A 19430-nucleotide genomic window follows, 5' to 3' on the forward strand; every position below is an offset into this window, starting at 1 on the left:
GACACCAGTACTTTCCTGCAGGCACTGGTGTGCATAACATATTCAGCAGCCTAATACTCCTGTTGAAATTTTGTGGGAATATGGAGCATACCCCTCAAAATACGTTGCAACAGGTGGTCGATCAGGTGCAGGTCCTGACTCGACAATTTAATGATTTGTCCATTAAAATGCACACCTCCCAGGCTGCTGGCGGAGCTCCCGCAGCAGCAGCACCTGCAGGGGTTAAGGAGCCGAAAGTAAATCTCCCGGATCGTTTTTCTGGAGATCGCTCGCAGTTCTTTTGTTTCAAGGAGAGCTGCAAGCTATACTTCCGGCTTAGGCCTCAGTCTTCTGGGTCGGAGATTCAGCGGGTGGGCATAGTGATTTCCTTGCTACAAGGAGACCCACAGGTCTGGGCATATGGGTTGCAGCCTGACTGTCCGTCGCTTAAAAATGTTGATGCTTTTTTTACGGCACTGGGCATGTTGTATGATGACCCTGACAAGACGGCCTCAGCCGAGGCTCAGATTTCGATCCTTAAGCAAGGGCGAAGGCCAGTTGAGGTTTACTGTACGGAGTTTCGGAGGTTGGCCCATGATACCCAGTGGAATGACCCAGCCCTGAGACACCAGTACCGAAGAGGTCTTTCTAACCAGATAAAGGACCAACTGGTACAATATCCCTTGCCTGATAGCTTGGATCAGCTCATGCAGTTATCCATCCGGGTGGATAGACGGCTGAGAGAGCGTAGGCTTGAAAGGGAGACTGAGATTTCCTTCCTTCCCAAGGGAACCTCAGACTCTGAGGAATTTTCTGAGGAGCCTATGCAGATTGGGGCTACCCGCCTCTCCTCGCGTGAGAAGATGCGGAGGAGACAGCAGGGGTTGTGTTTGTACTGTGGGAATAAAGGTCATGTGGTAGTATCATGCCCAGAAAAGCCGGAAAACTTCAGGGCCTGAGGGTGAAGGGAAATATCCTGTCAGGCCAGAAGTCAGAATTTCCCAAGAAGACTTTTATCATTCCGGTGACCTTGAAGATCCTCGGTCAAACTGTCAAGACTGAGGCCTTTGTGGACAGTGGGGCCGACGGGGTTTTTATGGACCGCCAATTCGCCCTGAAACACTCTGTTCCCTTAGTACCCTTGGCATCGGAAATTGAGATTTGTGGGTTAAACGGGGAACCATTATCCCAAGGTAAAATTACCTCTTGCACTAGCCAGATTTCTTTGTTTATTGGAGCCACACACTCTGAAAAATTGTCCTTTTATGTGACTGTCTGTACTTTTGCCCCATTGGTGTTGGGGTTACCCTGGTTAAGGGCCCACAATCCTCAATTTGACTGGGTCTCTGGGGAGATTCTTAGTTGGGGTACTGATTGTTTCAGGAGTTGCTTGAGCCTTCCAGTCAGGCTCTCGCAGCTAAGTTTGCCAGGATTGCCAGGGTGTTATGCAGATTTTGCGGACGTGTTCTCCAAAAAAGTTGCAGAGGTACTACCTCCCCATCGCTCCTATGACTGTGCCATTGATTTGTTGCCAAATGCTAAGCTTCCCAAGAGCAGGTTGTACTCCCTGTCACGTCCTGAGACTCAGGCTTTGGCAGAGTACATTCAGGAGAACTTGGCTAAGGGATTTATCAGACCTTCACAGTCTCCAGTTGGGTCGGGGTTCTTCTTCGTGGGTAAAAAGGACGGTTCGTTGCGACCCTGCATCGACTTCAGGGAATTGAACCGTATCACGATTAAAAACTCATACCCACTGCCTCTCATTTCGGTCTTGTTTGACCAGCTTCGTACTGCCACCATTTTTTCTAAGATTGACCTACGCGGTGCGTACAATCTAATCCGAATAAGAGAGGGGGATGAATGGAAGACTGCCTTTAATACCCACTCAGGGCATTATGAATATTTGGTGATGCCTTTTGGGCTCTGTAATGCCCCGGCAGTCTTCCAGGATTTCATGAATGATGTGCTCAGGGAATATTTGGATAGATTCTTAGTTGTATACTTAGATGACATCCTAATCTTCTCCCATTCCCTGGAGGAACATCGGAAGCATGTACGCTTAGTCCTCCAGAAACTCAGAGACCACCGGCTTGGGGCGAAGCTGGAGAAGTGCGAATTTGAAGTTCAGCAAATCGCATTTCTAGGATATATTATCTCCCCAGAAGGTTTCCAAATGGAGGGTTCCAAGGTACAGGCAGTCCTGGATTGGGTGCAGCCCACTAGTTGAAGGCGCTTCAGCGTTTCCTGGGCTTTGCGAATTTTTATAGACGATTTATCGCTGGATTTTCGTCTATAGTGGCACCCTTGGTGGCACTCACTAAGAAAGGGGCGGATGTTGCTCACTGGTCTTGTGAGGCTAAAGCGGCTTTTGCCCGTCTCAAAAGGGCATTTGTTTCGGCCAAGGTGCTGTGACACCCAGATCCAGAGCGTCCTTTTGTGGTGGAGGTGGATGCCTCTGAGATGGGTATTGGGGCAGTGCTTTCTCAGATGGGAGTGTCTGATTATCGCCTTCATCCCTGTGCTTACTTTTCCCGTAAATTTTCGCCTGCCGAGATGAATTATGACGTGGGTAACCGGGAATTGTTGGCTATTAAGGATGCACTCGAGGAGTGGAGACACTGGCTTGAGGGGGCTAAGTTTGTGGTCTCAATTCTCACTGACCATAAGAATCTGGCATATTTAGAGTCAGCGAAGCGTCTCAATGCCAGGCAGGCACGATGGGCTTTGTTTTTTGCTCGCTTTAATTTTTTGATAACATATCGCCCTGGGTCAAAAAACATCAAGGCTGATGCGCTCTCGCGGAGTTTTGCTCCAATCCAGGAGACCACCGAGGAGCCGTTGCCCATTGTTTCCCCATCATGTATTAAAGTGGGCATTACCCAGTACCTCTTATCATTAGTCCTTAGAGCACAGGAGCAGGCTCCTCCAGACCTTCCGGTAGGTCTTTTGTTTGTGCCTCCTAGGTTAAGACAGCGAGTGTTCCTGGAATTCCATGCCAAGAAGTCGGCAGGTCACCCGGGTATTGCCAGAACTCGGGAGTTGCTATCTAGGGCGGTGTGGTGGCCCTCGGTGGCTAAGGATGTGGATCAGTGGGTTCGGGCATGTGACATCTGTGCCCGAAATAAGACTCCTAGAGGGGTTCCTGTTGGCCCATTACATCCACTCTCTATCCCATCTAAGCCATGGACCCACATTTCAATGGATTTTGTGGTGGACTTGCCCAAATCCTCGGGGATGACAGCCATCTGGGTTGTCGTTGACAGGTTTTCGAAGATGGCGCACTTCGTTCCACTGGTTGGGCTGCCATCAGCCAGACGCCTGTCTGAATTATTTATGCTGCATGTTGTGCGTCTCCACGGGTTGCCACTTGATGTGGTCTCTGACCGCGGATCCCAGTTTGTGGCCAAATTCTGGAGGGCATTTTGTTCCGATCTCCAGATTTCTGTCAGCTTGTCGTCAGGCTACCATCCGCAGTCTAATGGGCAGACTGAAAGGGTGAACCAGTCCTTGGAGCAGTTCCTCAGGTGTTATGTCTCCAAGTGTCAGACTGACTGGGTTGCTCATCTGTCCATGGCGGAGTTTGCCTATAACAACGCGGCTCACTCTGCTACAGGGATCTCTCCCTTCCTTTGTGTGTATGGGCATCATCCTAAGGCCAATTCTTTTGACCCCCTGGACTCCACGCCTGGTGGTTCCTCTGTGGTTTTGGTCCTTAGAGGTATTTGGCGGAAAGTGAAGAAAGCCCTTGTGTCTGTGTCATTAGTGACCAAAAGGGTTTTTGATAAGCGGAAAAGACCTTGCAGCTTCAAATTAGGAGACTTCGTCTGGTTGTCTACCAAGAATTTGAAGTTGAGACAGCCATCTCATAAGTTAGGCCCCCGGTTCATCGGCCCTTATAAGATCACCAGGGTTATCAATCCGGTGGCATTTCAGTTAGATCTGCCCCGTTCTTTGGGTATCAATAAAACATTTCATTGTTCCCTTTTAAAATGGGCGATTAGTAATCCTTCTTCCAGTGGAAGACCTTCCCCTCTTCTGATACATGGCCAGAGGGAGTTTGTTGTTGAAAGGATTCTTGACTCCAAGGTGGTTCGGGGTCGGCTGTCATTTTTGGTGCACTGGAAGGGGTATGGCCCGGAGGAGCGGTCGTGGGTGCGCAGTTGTGATCTTCATGCCCCCAGACTGATACGCTCTTTCTTCTCGCAGTTCCCCGATAAACCCGGTGGTAGGGGTTCTTTGACCCCTCGTCAGAGGGGGGGTACTGTTAGGGTCTCCTGCCCTGTGCTGCCACGTCGTCATGGCAACCGGGAGACAAGTGCTATTGGAGTAACCTGAGCGCAGCTGATACTCCGGTTCGGGTCTTTTGCTGTGCAGTGGTTATAGGCTCTGTGCACGGCAGGGGATCCGGTGCTGGTTTTTGTGCTCACAGTCTGTGAGGTCTGAGTGGGGCGTGGACAGCACCTGCTTTATAAGGCCTCTTTTCAGGGTAAGCAGATGCTGCTGAATCTTTGTTGGTTAGTCAGTTCATGAAAGTTAGCCAGTACTGTGTAGCTTTGTATTTGTTTGTTGCTTACTGCAAATAGGCCTGGGGATTTGGTATTCACTCTGCCAATCCAGACCTAGCAGTAAGACTGGAGTCAGTCGTTTAGCTTGCTGGGGTTCTGTTACTACTCTGTGAACTTAGCAAGTTTGCGGCTGTATTCTAAGACTTGCCTGTCTAATCCTGTCTCACTGTGCTAGGTGTCAGGGGTCAGTTTAGTGGCAGTAAGCTAAAACCTGTGCACCGCAAGTGAGAATCAGGATTGTGGAGACTCTCCTTGTGTCTATCATTCCATCTCTGACCAAGGAGTTTACTGCCACACCCGTTGGTAACCCTTTAGGGTTTTGCTGTTGCCCTTAGCAACAGCATTTCGGGTTCTCTACGTATTAAAACACAACATCTTGCTTTTTACATCTGAGCAGTTCTAATACAAGGGAGATACCCAGTTCCTTAGCCTCTGGGCTTCTCTGTTCACTTTGTGTGTATTGTGTTACCCTATCACCTTCTGTGTACGTTATGTCATATTCCCCAGTCTGTCTGTAAGTCCATTTGTTTTGCATAACAGTTCAAACACCAGTACATTCCTGCAGACACTGGAGTGCATAACAGTTCTGACCCCAGTACTTTCCTGCAGGCACTGGTGTGCATAACAGGCATTTGATATGCTGGCTGTCAGGATCCTGGCACTCACCATACCAGTGCCGGGATCCCGACAGCCAGCATACCAACAACTATTCTCCTTCTTGGGGTGTCCACGACATGTGCAAGAGAGAATTTTTGCGTAAGATGCAAAGGAAAGGGGACTAAATGCCTTTTCCAGGGCACACTTATAAATTCATAGATTAATGTATGCTTAAAAATTAACTTTTCATTCATAATTTTAAGAACATAGGGAAACAAATACATACACCAGGTTATGTTACAGCATATTCCTACTGTTTTGAGAAAATCCAATTACAACTTATCATAAGTCAATAAACATTTGTAGCGAAAATATAACAGAAGTGTACATATATGGGTATCCGGAGACCTTCAATTTATCTATAAATAAGGTTAATTCAAACAGTTTGATCATCCTATTCATCACCACTCACCATTATCTTAAGAAAACACCTCAGATATAACCAAAGTTGTTTTTGTTGGAGTTTGTATGTACTCCCCTTTTTTGGTTGTTTAGCCTAAAATGAATATCCTAATTGCAACCCAAATGTTTGTTGCCCACCAATCAGTCGTGTGGGCAACCAACTTACATGCAGATGTTTAACCAATGATAACCTGTTTTCGTATCTCTAATATATGTCAAGCAAAAATGCTGTTGGTGGTAATCCACTGATCAATCATATAGGCAATGTCCCTCCAACACCATAAAAACAGTGGAGCAACACAAATTGCAAAAATGCATTATAATTACTCAAAGTGTACACATATTTTTAACTCATAAGTGGTATCCCACCAATCAGTCGTGTGGGTGACCACCTATCCTGCAGGTAATGAGTAACCATCAACTGTATAAATGCCTCCAATGGGTTGGCAAAACATAAGTTAGAAATGGTGTTCCACTAATCAGTTGTGTGGGCAACACCTTTTCACCACTTGTTGTTATATGTGTATACAAGTCATGCAGAGTATATCATCAGAGATTAAGAAAAAAAAGTCCAAATTGACAGAAACAATATGCTATACAATTGATTGGGGTATATATGCACTGCCTATGCTATTCTATTGAGTCTGCTGTTAAGTGTACATTCAATAATGCAATGAAATTCACTGTCTATGCATATTGCCTAAAGAAGCCTGCATATAAAGCTGCAGAGAAAAATTCATCAGGATATAAATCCTAAACATTGAATATTGTACCCTTAATAAAGAGAATGCAGAGAACCAGAGTGTATGGAGATGAGGAGTCTTCTGCTCTCCTGTATCTGTTATAAAACATCGAATACAGGATGAGAGAGGCACCTGAAGCTCCACTCGGCTTAGAAAAGTGAAGAGAGGAGCTGGCTTCTGCTTTTAAACCTCATATAGTCTGAGGATTGTCCCGTAACCTTAAACCATAACATCTTAACACTTAAATATAAAGACACGGAGACTTGAATTTGGCAGAAAACTGTTAGCTATTTATTTAAATGAACTAATAACTGATGAATAATTAATCTAAAGTATGGTGGCCAGAAAGAACGGCTAAAACAGCCCTATTCCATGAACAAAACCTATCCTATAAAAACTAAAGTAAACCATCCAACACACAATAGGTATCCGCTCAACCTCCATCTTGACTACCCACCCGTGAAGATGATGAGGCTGCCCCCATGAAGGTGGTCCAGCAGATGTATACCAGTCAACGAAGATGAGCGCACCTAAAAACCAACCACCAAACGACCTCCAAGCAACTTCTTTAATCCAACAATTAGTTAAGTTGCCGTTCTTTCCCGCCAACAGCGAAGTTCTGCTCAACAGAAACTACGCTCCGCCACCATACCCCTAACCCAAAGAACCAACCACCGAAAACAGATCCTCAAGGAATATACACAATCCCTGTCTAGTCAAGTGAACCCCATCTGGTCTAAACAAGTAAAAGCACTGGAACTTGATTCGCTGGTGCCAAACCACAGCACCGCCATGAGCCACCACAAACTTAGCAACCGCTGAATTGACCTAACGCCGAGCAACATCGATTGCCTTACAATCCGCCACTCCTTGCCAACACAAACGTGGCACCATACAAGACCAGATGAGCCTACAGCCCGGCCAAGCGCCCGCAATCACCTACAAATCTTGAACATTTCAAATATTTTGTGCTTGCTTACTATATAATTGTGGGGACTGGGGAGCAGCTGTATATAGGAGTACAGTGCAGAGTTTTGCTGACAGTGACCACCAGTAATACGTTGTCTGCCTGAAAAACACTCCATATCTGTGCTCAGTGTGCTGCATATATCTGTGCTCACACTGCTTAATTGTGGGGACTGGGGAGCAGCTGTATTATATAGCAGGAGTACAGTGCAGAGTTTTGCTGACAGTGACCACCAGTATACGTTGTCTGCCTGAAAAACACTCCATATCTGTGCTCAGTGTGCTGCTTTATTGTGGGGACTGGGGACCACCAGTATAATATTATATAGGAGGAGTACAGTGCAGAGTTTTACTGACCAGTGACCACCAGTATATAATATATAGCATTACGGTACAGTAGGCCACTGCTGTACCTACCTCTGTGTCGTCATTAAGTATACTATCCATCTAGATTCTATACCTGTGGTGCCTTTCAGTTGTGCAGTTTGCTGACACAGTGACTACCAGTATATATAGCAGTATGGTACGGAAGGCCACTGCTGTACCTACCTCTGTGTCGTCATTAAGTATACTATCCATCTACATTCTATACCTGTGGTGCATTTTAGTTTTGCAGTTTGCTGACACAGTGACCACCAGTATACTATATATAGCAGTACGGTACGGAAGGCCACTGCTGTACCTACCTCTGTGTCATCATTAAGTATACTATCCATCTACATTCTATACCTGTGGTGCATTTTAGTTGTGCAGTTTGCTGACACAGTGACCACCAGTATACTATATATAGCAGTACGGTACGGAAGGCCACTGCTATACCTACCTCTGTGTCGTCATTAAGTATACTATCCATCTAGATTCTATACCTGTGGTGCATTTCAGTTGTGCAGTTTGCTGACACAGTGACCACCAGTATATATAGCAGTACGGTACGGAAGGCCACTGCTGTACCTACCTCTGTGTCGTCATTAAGTATACTATCCATCTACATTCTATACCTGTGGTGCATTTTAGTTTTGCAGTTTGCTGACACAGTGACCACCAGTATACTATATATAGCAGTACGGTACGGAAGGCCACTGCTATACCTACCTCTGTGTCGTCATTAAGTATACTATCCATCTAGATTCTATACCTGTGGTGCATTTCAGTTGTGCAGTTTGCTGACACAGTGACCACCAGTATATATAGCAGTATGGTACGGAAGGCCACTGCTGTACCTACCTCTGTGTTGTCATTAAGTATACTATCCATCTACATTCTATACCTGTGGTGCATTTTAGTTTTGCAGTTTGCTGACACAGTGACCACCAGTATACTATATATAGCAGTACGGTACGGAAGGCCACTGCTATACCTACCTCTGTGTCGTCATTAAGTATACTATCCATCTAGATTCTATACCTGTGGTGCATTTCAGTTGTGCAGTTTGCTGACACAGTGACCACCAGTATATATAGCAGTACGGTACAGAAGGCCACTGCTGTACCTACCTCTGTGTCGTCATTAAGTATACTATCCATCTACATTCTATACCTGTGGTGCATTTTAGTTTTGAAGTTTGCTGACACAGTGACCACCGGTATACTATATATAGTAGTACGGTACGGAAGGCCACTGCTGTACCTACCTCTGTGTCGTCATTAAGTATACTATCCATCTAGATTCTATACCTGTGGTACATTTCAGTTGTGCAGTTTGCTGACACAGTGACCACCAGTATATATAGCAGTACAGTACGGAATGCCACTGCTGTACCTACCTTTGTGTTGTCATTAAGTATACTATCCATCTACATTCTATACCTGTGGTGCATTTTAGTTTTGCAGTTTGCTGACACAGTGACCACCAGTATACTATATGTAGCAGTACGGTACGGAAGGCCACTGCTGTACCTACCTCTGTGTCATCATTAAGTATACTATACATCTACATTCTATACCTGTGGTGCATTTTAGTTGTGCGCAGTATATATAGTAGTAGGCCATTGCTATTGATACTGGTATATAATTCCACACATTAAAAAATGGAGAACAAAAATGTGGAGGTTAAAATAGAGAAAGATCAAGATCCACTTCCACCTCGTGCTGAAGCTGCTGCCACTAGTCATGGCCGAGACGATGAAATGCCATCAACGTCGTCTGCCAAGGCCGATGCCCAATGTCATAGTAGAGAGCATGTAAAATCCAAAAAACAAAAGTTCAGTAAAATGACCCAAAAATCAAAATTAAAAGCGTCTGATGAGAAGCTTAAACTTGCCAATATGCCATTTACGACACGGAGCGGCAAGGAACGGCTGAGGCCCTGGCCTATGTTCATGGCTAGTGGTTCAGATTCACATGAGGATGGAAGCACTCATCCTCTCGCTAGAAAAAGGAAAAGACTTAAGCTGGCAAAAGCACAGCAAAGAACTGTGCGATCTTCTAAATCACAAATCCCCAAGGAGAGTCCAATTGTGTCGGTTGCGATGCCTGACCTTCCCAACACTGGACGGGAACAGTTTGCGCCTTCCACCATTTGCACGCCCCCTGCAAGTGCTGGAAGGAGCACCCACAGTCCAGTTCCTGATAGTCAAATTGAAGATGTCACTGTTGAAGTACACCAGGATGAGGATATGGGTGTTGCTGGCGCTGGGGAGGAAATTGACAAGGAGGATTCTGATGGTGAGGTGGTTTGTTTAAGTCAGGCACCCGGGGAGACACCTGTTGTCCGTGGGACGAATATGGCCATTGACATGCCTTGTCAAAATTTTTAAAAAATCAGCTCTTCGGTGTGGAATTATTTCAACACAAATGCGGACAACAGGTGTCAAGCCGTGTGTTGCCTTTGTCAAGCTGTAATAAGTAGGGGTAAGGACGTTAACCACCTCAGAACATCCTCCCTAATACGTCACCTGCAGCGCATTCATCATAAGTTAGTGACAAGTTCAAAAACTTTGGGTGACAGCGGAAGCAGTCCACTGACCACTAAATCCCTTCCTCTTGTAACCAAGCTCCTGCAAACCACACCACCAACTCCCTCAGTGTCAATTTCCTCCTTACCCAGGAAAGCCAATAGTCCTGCAGGCCATGTCACTGTCAAGTCTGACGAGTCCTCTCCTGCCTGGGATTCCTCCAATGCATCCTTGAGTGTAACGCTTACTGCTGCTGGCGCTGCTGTTGTAGCTGCTGGGAGTCGATCATCATCCCAGAGGGGAAGTCGGAAGACCACTTGTACTACTTCCAGTAAGCAATTGACTGTCCAACAGTCCTTTGCGAGGAAGATTAAATATCACAGCAGTCATCCTGCTGCAAAGCAGATAACTCAGGCCTTGGCAGCCTGGGCGGTGAGAAACGTGGTTCCGGTATCCACCGTTAATTCAGAGGCAACTAGAGACTTGATTGAGGTACTGTGTCCCCGGTACCAAATACCATCTAGGTTCCATTTCTCTAGGCAGGCGATACCGAAAATGTACACAGACCTCAGAAAAAGACTCACCAGTGTCCTAAAAAATGCAGTTGTACCCAATGTCCACTTAACCACGGACATTATTTATTATTTATTTATTAACAGTTTCTTATATAGCGCAGCATATTCCGTTGCGCTTTACAATTAGAACAACAGTAATAGAACAAAACTGGGTAAAAACAGACAGAAAGAGGTAGGAAGGCCCTGCTCGCAAGCTTACAATCTATAGGGAAATAGGCATAGATACACAAGGATAGATGCTACCTATTGCATAATGGTCCACCAGATTGCTAGGTTCTTAATGGGTTGTATGATGATACCCCACAAAGTTAACCAAGTGTCAGGAGGGTGTGAGACTAAAGAAAGACAAGATATGTGATATTATGAATACTCTACAGAGGATGTAATTAGATAGGGAAGCACTGAAGGTTATGTGGGTGGGTCTGGAATTTGATAGGCTTGTCTGAAGAGGTGAGTATTCAGGGAACATTTAAAGGTTTGGAGACTAGAGGCGAGTCTTACTGTGCGTGGGAGGGCATTCCACAGAGTGGGTGAAGCCCGGATAAAGTCCTGTAATTTTGAGTGTGAACAAGTAATGCGTGTGGATGAGAGACGTAGATCTTGTGCAGAGTGGAGAGGTCGGGTAGGGAGATATTTTGAGATGAGTGAAGAGATGTATGTTGGTGCAGTTTGGTTAATAGCCTTGTATGTGAGTAAAAGTATTTTATATTTAATACGGTAGACATGTGGAGCAGGGCAGACTCAGGACTATATGACTGTGACAGCCCACTGGGTAGATGTATTGCCTCCCGCAGCAAGAACAGCAGCGGCGGCACCAGTAGCAGCATCTCGCAAAATGCCAACTCGTTCCTAGGCAGGCTACACTTTGTATCACCGCTTTCCAGAAGAGGCACACAGCTGACAACCTCTTACGGAAACTGAGGAAGATCATCGCAGAATGGCTTACCCCAATTGGACTCTCCTGGGGATTTGTGACATCGGACAACGCCAGCAATCTTGTGCGTGCATTACATCTGGGCAAATTCCAGCACGTACCATGTTTTGCACATACATTGAATTTGGTGGTGCAGAATTATTTAAAAAACGACAGGGGCGTGCAAGAGATGCTGTCGGTGGCCCAGAAGAATTGCGGGCCACTTTCGGCATTCAGCCACCGCGTACAGAAGACTGAAGCACCACCAAACAATCCTGAACCTGCCCTGCCATCATCTGAAGCAAGAGGTGGTAACGAGGTGGAATTCAACCCTCTATATGCTTCAGAGGATGGAGGAGCAGCAAAAGGCCATTCAAGCCTATACATCTGCCCACGATATAAGCAAAGGAGGGGGAATGCACCTGACTCAAGCGCAGTGGAGAATGATTTCAACGTTGTGCAAGGTTCTGCAACCCTTTGAACTTGCCACACGTGAAGTCAGTTCAGACACTGCCAGCCTGAGTCAGGTCATTCCCCTCATCAGGCTTTTGAAGAAGAAGCTGGAGACATTGAAGGAGGAGCTAAAACAGAGCGATTCCGCTAGGCATGTGGGACTTGTGGATGGAGCCCTTAATTCGCTTAACCAGGATTCACGGGTGGTCAATCTGTTGAAATCAGAGCACTACATTTTGGCCACCGTGCTCGATCCTAGATTTAAAACCTACGTTGTATCTCTCTTTCCGGCAGACACAAGTCTGCAGAGGTTCAAAGACCTGCTGGTGAGAAAATTGTCAAGTCAAGCGGAACGTGACCCGTCAACATCTCCTCCTTCACATTCTCCCGCAACTGGGGGTGCGAGGAAAGGGCTAAGAATTCCGAGCCCACCCGCTGGCGGTGATGCAGGGCAGTCTGGAGCGAGTGCTGACATCTGGTCCGGACTGAAGGACCTGCCAACGATTACTGACATGTCGTCTACTGTCACTTCATATGATTCTCTCACCATTGAAAGAATGGTGGAGGATTATATGAGTGACCGCATCCAAGTAGGCACGTCAGACAGTCCGTACGTATACTGGCAGGAAAAAGAGGCAATTTGGAGGCCCTTGCACAAACTGGCTTTATTCTACCTAAGTTGCCCTCCCTCCAGTGTGTACTCCGAAAGAGTGTTTAGTGCAGCCGTTCACCTTGTCAGCAATCGGCGTACGAGGTTACTTCCAGAAAATGTGCAGAAGATGATGTTCATCAAAATGAATTATAATCAATTCCTCCGTGGAGACATTTACCAGCAGCAATTGCCTCCACAAAGTACACAGGGACCTGAGATGGTGGATTCCAGTGGGGACGAATTAATAATCTGTGAGGAGGGGGATGTACACAGTGAAAGGGGTGAGGAATCGGAGGATGATGATGAGGTGGACATCTTGCCTCTGTAGAGCCAGTTTGTGCAAGGAGAGATTGATTGCTTCTTTTTTTGGTGGGGGCCCAAACCAACCAGTCATTTCAGTCACAGTCGTGTGGCAAACCCTGTCGCTTAAATGATGGGTTCATTAAAGTGTGCATGTACTGTTTATACAACATAAGGGTGGGTGGGAGGGCCCAAGGACAATTCCATCTTGCACCTCTTTTTTCTTTCATTTTTCTTTGCATCATGTGCTGTTTGGGGACAATTTTTTTGAAGTGCCATCCTGCCTGACACTGCAGTGCCACTCCTAGATGGGCCAGGTGTTTGTGTCGGCCACTTGTGTCGCTTAGCTTAGTCACACAGCGACCTTGGTGCGCCTCTTTTTTTCTTTGCATCATGTGCTGTTTGGGGACAATTTTTTTGAAGTGCCATCCTGCGTGACACTGCAGTGCCACTCCTAGATGGGCCAGGTGTTTGTGTCGGCCACTTGTGTCGCTTAGCTTAGTCACACAGCGACCTTGGTGTGCCTCTTTTTTTCTTTGCATGATGTGCTGTTTGGGGACAATTTTTTTGAAGTGCCATCCTGCCTGACACTGCAGTGCCACTCCTAGATGGGCCAGGTGTTTGTGTCGGCCACTTGTGTCGCTTAGCTTAGTCACACAGCAACCTCGGTGCGCCTCTTTTTTTCTTTGCATCATGTGCTGTTTGGGGACAATTTTTTTGAAGTGCCATCCTGCCTGACACTGCAGTGCCACTCCTAGATGGGCCAGGTGTTTGTGTCGGCCACTTGTGTCGCTTAGCTTAGTCACACAGCGACCTTGGTGCGCCGCTTTTTTTCTTTGCATCATGTGCTGTTTGGGGACAATTTTTTTGAAGTGCCATCCTGCGTGACACTGCAGTGCCACTCCTAGATGGGCCAGGTGTTTGTGTCGGCCACTTGTGTCGCTTAGCTTAGTCACACAGCGACCTTGGTGTGCCTCTTTTTTTCTTTGCATGATGTGCTGTTTGGGGACAATTTTTTTGAAGTGCCATCCTGCCTGACACTGCAGTGCCACTCCTAGATGGGCCAGGTGTTTGTGTCGGCCACTTGTGTCGCTTAGCTTAGTCACACAGCAACCTCGGTGCGCCTCTTTTTTTCTTTGCATCATGTGCTGTTTGGGGACAATTTTTTTGAAGTGCCATCCTGCCTGACACTGCAGTGCCACTCCTAGATGGGCCAGGTGTTTGTGTCGGCCACTTGTGTCGCTTAGCTTAGTCACACAGCGACCTTGGTGCGCCTCTTTTTTTCTTTGCATCATGTGCTGTTTGGGGACAATTTTTTTGAAGTGCCATCCTGCGTGACACTGCAGTGCCACTCCTAGATGGGCCAGGTGTTTGTGTCGGCCACTTGTGTCGCTTAGCTTAGTCACACAGCGACCTTGGTGTGCCTCTTTTTTTCTTTGCATGATGTGCTGTTTGGGGACAATTTTTTTGAAGTGCCATCCTGCCTGACACTGCAGTGCCACTCCTAGATGGGCCAGGTGTTTGTGTCGGCCACTTGTGTCGCTTAGCTTAGTCACACAGCAACCTCGGTGCGCCTCTTTTTTTCTTTGCATCATGTGCTGTTTGGGGACAATTTTTTTGAAGTGCCATCCTGCCTGACACTGCAGTGCCACTCCTAGATGGGCCAGGTGTTTGTGTCGGCCACTTGTGTCGCTTAGCTTAGCCATCCAGCGACCTCGGTGCAAATTTTAGGACTAAAAATAATATTGTGAGGTGTGAGGTGTTCAGAATAGACTGGAAATGAGTGTAAATTATGGTTATTGAGGTTAATAATACTATGTGATCAAAATGACCCCAAATTCTATGATTTAAGATGTTTTTTAAGGTTTTTTGAAAAAAACACCCGAATCCAAAACACACCCGAATCCGACAAAAAAATTTCGGTGAGGTTTTGCCAAAACGCGTCCGAATCCAAAACACGGCCGCGGAACCGCATCCAAAACCAAAACACAAAACCCGAAAAATGTCCGATGCACATCACTAATGTATATACTGTCGAAGTCAAAAAAATATTACATAAAGAGAACATACAAACTACACACATTATGAGTCGCTATACTTGCAATTACGCGCAGCGAGCACAGCAATATATGGTAACACACGCATTTACACGGACATGCCACAGAGATGGATTCGACACTTATTTCATACAGTACATAACTATAATAATATCAAGCGCCAGACATCATGATGATTTAAAATTATAAATAATGAAGTAATGTCATGTATGTGTATTATTTGAATGAAACAAGATAGACCGGTCATGTTTACTATTGAAGCAACCAGATTGATGTGTAGATTCATTTGATGCTTGTTGTGAAGTTGTGGGACATTGCAGCAGATAATTATGATTAAATGTATAAAAGCTAAAATCACTCTTATTAGGACAGTGGACAGGAAACTCATGCCTGCCCTTTGGATGTCTTCAAGGCTGAACCTGATTACCATATACAAAGGGACTGGTCACTCATTGTGAATCCCTTCCCCAGAAACTAGATAACACATTGCTGACCACACAGGAAATTAGTTGCTGTAAGGTCTGAGACGATGATGGACTTGCTGGCAGATCAGTTCCTGCATTTATTTACAGAGAGAGAGAGAGACATAAGATACATTGGAGGGAATGGTAATTGTATCGCTGGCCTGTAACTGTATGTAATTGTATGTAACTGTATGTTTTAACTGCTTACTGTGTGAGTGTAACCATGTAACTATAGGTATCCTGTACTTTGTAATATATATTGAATCCATATCCTTTTTAATAACAAATATATACATCAATGAGCTTTGAAACTCAGATAATGTGTGGGTGTATTGTTTTCTCTTATGGGATGCAGTGTTTTGCGATGTATAGCGCACATTCATGGGATATGGTAATAAGAGGTGCAGGCATTTACAATATATATTAGAGCGGGCATTTTAAATATTTGTGAGAAATCAACATGGCATTCACAGATGAGGGCTCTTATGGGATATCAGGGTCTTAATGATGCACTGTACATTACAAACGCGGCTGTAATTGACCGGCTCCGATGGACGCATCGCCAAGCTGATGAAAATAACATCCACGTTAATGTATTGTTGTGTTATCAGTAAGCCAATGATATGAAATTTCAAGGGACAATGTGTTTCTCATAATATTTAAGATGCTAAAATTTATTTTTATTGTTGCAAAACAAGGTTCAAATAAGTCATATTGTGTTTGATTCAGATTGGATTGTTTATCTGTTTAAGTAGGTTTAAAAGTATATTTAAAAGTTGCTGCATAGCATTGATATAGTTTTTATTTTTAACTCAGGCCTAAAATAACTTCTGGTGCATGTATGATGTGTGATTTCTTTGTGACAAAGGAAACCGCATGGTCTGTCCTCCATTTTGGACTAACCACATGGCCTGTCTACCATTTTGTGTAATCCTCATGGATGTGGAAGGGGGAGGAGCAGCGGCCATTTTGGGAAGGTCATTTTTGAAATGGCTCATTTTCACTGCTCAGAATTATCAGCTTTCCTTGGTCACATCAATCACCATTTATGAGTTACCAATGCATTTATTTAACCCATGCCATAGTAAATTACAAATAGTGGGGTACGCTTGCCCATTCATATTCCGACTTTTAAGGTGATCTGTCTGAATGTTTAACCACGGTTAAAGATACCTTTACGTGATTATTGAATACACTCTGTGTGTGAGTACGGTACGCTGATTTAACCTTCAGCTAGCAGTGGGGTGGATAAAAACTGACGCCATTGTGATTTATTGATTGGGTCATTCTTCTCCCTGTTTTTTTTGCACTGTGGTATCACCTTGGGAGGATTTGAAAGGAAAACGAATCCCAATCCATCCAGCTAGGAGAAGTTTGGACCCATAAAGAAACCTTTATGAGTGGAAACTCTTCCTTTGTAGACGTGAGTACGGTACGAACCATTGTGACCAATTGCAGAATCTAGAAATACCCATCGTCCCCGAATTTAGGACATACTACACGATATTTTTTCCCATTCTTCTTTTTGAGGGACTTTGGACTAACCCAGAGGGAATCTCTGCATCCTATGGACTAGGTATAAAAAAGATTGGAAGACGATCTCCTCTCTTTTTTCGAACTGACAGACTGCTGAACGGTTAAGACATTCAAGTGGACTTCATTTAGCTGAGCGCGGTTGAGGTAGTTCACATTTTGTATTGCTCTTGTTGGTAGGTGTTGGGTGACACCAGGGTTCTACACAACTGCAGCCGCCCAGAGCGCAGTGATTGACTATTTCTGTATTTTTGTGCAAATTCCATTCACCCCTTTAGTCGATCACAGCTGCTCTTATTACCATGTTCGCCCATAGAAATATCCGAAAGGATAAATATGAGGAGTTATTTACTAAGAAACAAGAATCTGTTGATTTAACTGATGAGGACCTAGAAGGGATCATGTCCAGACTAGAAACAGCTCTACTCAAAGAAGGTAGGATTTGGTGGGAGGTTATCTCATTGGAAAGGTACCTGGCAGAAGAGATTATTCCTAGAGGTTTTAGGATAGACAAAATGCCCACCTTCATCAATAGATCTCAGGCCTTCGAGGAAGAATGGATAAGGATCATAGACACCTGCTCCATATCTCTTATGAGACTGATTGTTAAGGAAAGAGGAAAAGAACTAAAAGATTTAGAGACTGAAATAGACTCTTTGAAATCCTCAGTGGAACCCTTCCAGGATCTACAGGACTTTAAGGAGTTAGAGAGTCATATTGTCAAGAAAATTGCAGCTAGTGAGAAAGAACTCATGCAAAAGAAAAAAAAGAAATACAACAGAGATCTAAATGATTTTAAGGATGGTAACCATCATCGGATTACGAAAAAGGAAAAGAATTTCTTTGGAGGAAGAGAACAGAACAGGAAAACCCAAGGAGTGAGATTTCATCAAACACATACTCCCACACGAAAAAGAGAACAGGATATAAGAAGGAGAAAATCACCAGCCCGTACAGAATGGAGGAATTCGCCATTTAGGGATGAAAGACGAAGGACATCCCACTGGGATTCTAGACATGATGTGAGATCAGGGGAAGACAGACCGACATACAGACAAACCACAACTAGAGCTAGGTATAGTAGTAGACCGAACCATGGAAGGATTCGAGAAGAAGGAGGAAGACCATTTTGGGACAATAGAACAAAGTACAAGGATCATAGAGACGAGGCTACCAGGGACAGTAGATGGAACGGGCCCTCTGGAAGACATTCACCATCTATTTATGAGGAAGATGATCAGACTTTTTTAGACCGGGCAAGAGTGACAAGATACCGAAGATAAAAACAAGAAGGGGTCACAGGGGATTGATTTCTTCCAAGAAACACCAAAAACTACACAACAAAAATAGGAAAAAAAGAAAGAAAAAAGAGATTCCGGCTGGAGAGGAGGAATATGAAGAATACACTAAAATTTGCAACCTCAGCAATCATGTGCTCACAAATGAGGAAGAAGAGGTATTGAAAAGAGGCCTAAAGTACGCTCCATCAAGTAACCTAGATAGATTCGAAGTATATATCGATCTTCAGCGTTTCATTAGGAAACTCACTCTTAAAAAATTCTTCAATGATCAAGAAAATAAGGAAAATGAACCCAGTACCTCTGGAATGACCTTTAAACCTAAGTCCATATTTTATCCTACATTTAAAAAAGGATGCTACATTGAAAGTTTTGAAAAAATGGTGAAGAAGGATTTGGAGAATACAGAGTTTAAGAGGAAAGTCCGACACAATATGACTAGAAAAGAGAAAGAGGCTTTGCGAGGACTAGAGGAGAACAAACATATTGTCATCAAACCTGCCGACAAGGGGGGTGCGGTGGTCATTCAAAATGTTGATGATTACAAAAAGGAGATCGAAAGACAATTGGAGGATAACAATACTTATAAGAAATTAAGGAGTAATCCATCGGAAAATATTAGCAAACGTATGTTGGATCATATTGACAAATACACACACAAAGGTGTGATCACGGAAACAGAAAAAAAGTTTCTTATTATTCCCCATCCATCGATCCCAGTCATCTATACTCTACCCAAGATCCATAAAGATCAAGAACACCCACCAGGAAAACCCATTGTCGCTGGAACCGAGTCTATAACTTCAAATCTGTCTCTATATGTCGATCATACACTACAACCATTGGTTAAAAAGACTCCCTCCTATCTGCGGGACTCAACGGATGTCATCAATGCACTGGAATCCATTGAATGGCAACCGGAATACTATTTGATAACAGCTGACGTGACCTCCTTGTATACGGTAATTGATCACAAACAT

The sequence above is a fragment of the Pseudophryne corroboree genome, chromosome 1 (assembly GCF_028390025.1).
Source record: "Pseudophryne corroboree isolate aPseCor3 chromosome 1, aPseCor3.hap2, whole genome shotgun sequence".
NCBI lineage: Eukaryota > Metazoa > Chordata > Amphibia > Anura > Myobatrachidae > Pseudophryne > Pseudophryne corroboree.